Source organism: Apis dorsata, unplaced genomic scaffold (genome assembly GCF_000469605.1).
Source record: "Apis dorsata unplaced genomic scaffold, Apis dorsata 1.3 scaffold_499, whole genome shotgun sequence".
In the NCBI taxonomy this organism is placed as follows: Eukaryota; Metazoa; Arthropoda; class Insecta; order Hymenoptera; family Apidae; genus Apis; species Apis dorsata.
The window spans coordinates 232,516-236,293 of NW_006263730.1; the positions used below are offsets into that span (position 1 = coordinate 232,516).

Below are 3,778 nucleotides of genomic sequence, written 5' to 3' on the forward strand. Positions count from 1 at the left end.
CATAATTTCTCTCGGTCTTTGTATGCCGGAGCAGCGGATGCACGTGTATATACCAAGCACAGAGCGGTGGTTGTAACCACGCCTTTAGGTTCGCGGGGGGTCTCCGCGGCGGTATACATGGAACAAAGAAAAGGAAGAGAGAGGACTAAATATCTCGCTGCTCGATTTCTGCGAACCGTTCCAGGAATTGATATTTTTAAACGCGGTTGCATTTAGGATCAGAGCCGTCTGAGGCCGACGTCACTGAAGCGTCTGGGGGAAGAGATTCTCCGCAGTCATCGTGTGGACCAGTTCTCTGAGATTGTTTTCTATCGCCCAGGTATACAATTTCGAGACTCCCCCGACAATTGCGCGACGGAAGGACGCGACGACAAAAAAGAATTTTTCTATTCTTAGGAGACACTCTCCCCCACCCGGGATCGCGTTCTTTCCTCTCCTTCCGCTCCACGTCGAGGCGAAAGGAAATCATCGATTTTATTTTACTTTTTCTCCATCTTCTTCCACGTTCCTTTTTGCTCCCGTTCTGCTAACGGCGCCACGGATGAAACGGAATCGTGTCGGAAGTTTCGTCTCTTAAGAAATAAGAGACCATCGAAAGGAGAATAAATTAAAAGAAAAAAAAAAAAAAGAAAAAAGAAATTGCGGAAATTCTTGAAACCTTCCATATTTCCTTTGCCATATTTACCAACGACCTTTGGCATACGCGTGCATAGGGATTTGTTGCTATAATTAAATCACCGGAAGCGATCCCCCGATAACGTCATCCATTCCTGGCCCAGAGAAAAAAGATACGAGAACCGAGACTCTGATACGTTATTCGTATAAACACGAATGCCGGAGGGAATGATACAGCCGGTGGAAACGAAATAATTCGTGCGATCGCACGCGATTGTTGTAATTGATGCGCGACTGGCAACGTTAACGACAGGATGCATCGTTTGCGTCTGTTTCGCTCCAGATCCTGTCAATGAGTTCTCACGAGACGCGTTTACTTCGTCCCCTTGGGAATCGTATCATCGTTCGTTGCATTTCATTAACGAAGATTTCGAAAACGTGGAACGTACATGATGCGAACGTACTTACGTAATCTTTATTTTCTTTCTATTTCAAAAAAAAAAAAACGATTACTCCAAAAAAATCTCTTCCAGAAACATCTCTCAAGATTGCCGTGGAAAGAGCGCAAGCGCGACTCTTTAGACTCTTTAGATTTATAAAGCTCAAAGATAAATTTCCAAGCTTTTCGACCGCCAAGGCGGCGAGTCTTTCAGCCTGCTCTCGATGCTCTCCCGACCCTCTCGAGTTGAACGAACTTGGCAGAGCACGCACCTCAACGACACCCTTCACGCCTCGAACGCCACTTACTAATTCTCTGCCCTTCGCACCCACGCACGCACGTGCCCCCGGGGCTAATGCAATAACGCGGTCGGAACTTCTGTCAGGGGCTTAACCCTACTTGCACGTGGTTTATGCGCGTGCTGGGCCCAGAAGGTGACGAGAACATACGTAAATCGCTACCGACGTTACTTCCTGGTTATATTTAGCCTTTCCTAACTCCAAGATCGAATTTCTTACCGGGATAAATCGGTTCGAGACTCGATCCGATCGAGTCGTCTTCGATCTATCGACTTCCATTCCATTCTGCTTTCGAGGAACAAATATAGAACGAAATATGCTGGTCCAGATACCTTCATCATTTGGAGATTATTGCAACGAATCGGTTCGATCGGATCTACTTCGTTTTAGAAGAACGAAATTTTATTTTCACAGGAATTTTTTCTCTGAATTCGCGACGAAATCGGTTGAAATCGTTTGATTAGGATGCTTTCGATCCATCGACGATTATTTATTGAATTCCATTCCATCCTGTTTTCGAGGAACAAATATAGATCGAATGCCGGTTCAGATATCTCCCCCATTTTCAGATGTTCAGATGTTCGTAGGTTTTTCCTCTGATCCTCTTTTTCACTTGATGCATTCCCTCGACCCCTTATTTTCGAGACTCATCTATGCTAGACGTTAATGCGGGGCACGCGCGCCTGCAGGATGACAGACACGTGCGCCTCTGTCTATGAAATTGTCAAACCTACTTACAGGGCAATTTGATCGATTGTCTACGTTTCTAGCTTGTTAAATTGATCAATACAGGATCTTTTAAAAACAGAATATATAATGTAAAAGTATTTATTCCATTTTCCTTCCACCTCGTTATCTCTAAAATAAAAACACTTAATCGAACACTTAGACTTTCGATTTAAAAGAAAAATATTCTCATCGAATCAAGTCTTCGCAATATTTCTTACAATTCTCTTAAATTCTAAAATAATTATCTTCCGACTCGAATGAAAAGCATTCCTACGATCATCCCGTCCCGGATTTCTCGCCGTGATTTTTCTTCACTTCACACTTCGAGTATTCATATTCGACTCGTCCATCATTTTTGGCCACGAGGACAGAGAGGTAGGAGATGTCTAATGACCCGGATGAACGAGCGTTGGCACGCGCCCGCGCCGAGAATCGAGGGTATCGAGGCGCGAGTCCCGGCCTCCGGCTGCTCGCAAGAGGGTGCCTACTAGTAACTGTAGGCAGCCGACAAAAATAGCACCCCGATGCCGTTGTACCTACGGATGCAACGAGCATTAGCATCGACAGAACGAGGGGAGAGGGAGGGATTCAGACGTGGCGGCCGCCCTTCGCCACGCAAAAGGGATTTTGTTCCAACGAGGGATCATCGCGTCGTAGAGGAAGCTCTATTTCCGCTCTCCACGCTCCCTCGAGGCCCAATCACATTGCCCGATATCACGTTCGCGTGTTATAAAACGCGTGAAAGAATTCTCCTCGTGCACGGAGGAAAAAAAAGAAGAAAAAAAAAAAGAAAAAAAACTTGTATTAAGTGGAACCCACAAGAAGATCTCGTTAGATATCTATGGATAGGAAATATGGATAGCAGGAATTTTGATTTTTTTTTTATCTTCCAGTGAAAGAATAAATAGAGAAATCTTATATAGATGAAAAAAAGAAACTCGATCGGGCAAATTTTGTGGAACGAAAAATGCGAACGAATAAAATGAATCCCACAAGTCTCCTCCAATAGAAGACACGTCTAACGATCGATGGAATCGCAGAACGAATCAAAACCTGTCAGCTGATCGAAGCTTGATCGAAGCTTGGTTGAAGAGCGATACGCTCTGAGAATAGAATCTTCCAGTCGTGCTTTGAATGAAAACAAACGGATCGATCGTACGTCTTTGATGTTTAACAACGAGTTAACGCATAACAGGAAGGGGAACAGATCCTATCGAGATTGTTTCGCGTTGGCGTAAAAAAGATCGGACGGGAGCAAGGAGACCGAATTCCCCTTGGAAGGACGAACGATTTTAGCCAACGGGGAGAAACTGTCTCTCTGAGTTAAAGGCACGTCGAGAACGCGGTCCAGCTTGGAATCTCGAAAAAAGGACCCTTCAACGCATTCCCCTTTTTTCCATGTGTACAAGCCGTGATCGAACGTGCGGAAGCTCGCCAGTTATGCACCTTAAATCCGCCAACGAAAAAGAGACTGGTCGGCGGTGAGACTGTGGGACACAAAAGCTTACCGGTGTGTTTCAGCCTCGAAATAGCAGCAGCGTCGGGACGTCGACTCTCGGGTTATCTCTCGCGTTCCACGGAGCAACGCCACTTTCCTTCTTTCTCCTCTTCTTTCGTCCTCCTCCTCCTCCTCCTCCTCCTCTTTCACTCTCGATCGAATCCCTTTAATCGAGTTGATTAAAAAAAAAAAAAAAAA

At 45.2% G+C, this 3,778-nt stretch overlaps 1 protein-coding gene across 2 annotated transcripts in view; it reads right to left on the bottom strand.

Annotated features, from left to right (window-relative positions):
• LOC102677579 (protein TANC2) overlaps positions 1-3,707 on the bottom strand; it is a 44,172-nt gene extending 40,465 nt beyond the window's left edge. The window contains exon 1 of one of the 2 annotated variants that reach the window (XM_006620284.2): positions 3,591-3,707. The gene's annotated coding sequence lies outside the window, so the exon portion shown is untranslated. The remainder of the gene's footprint in view (positions 1-3,590) is intronic. The other variant, XM_006620286.2, reaches the window with a different exon arrangement.
• Between the last annotated feature and the right edge of the window lie 71 nt (positions 3,708-3,778).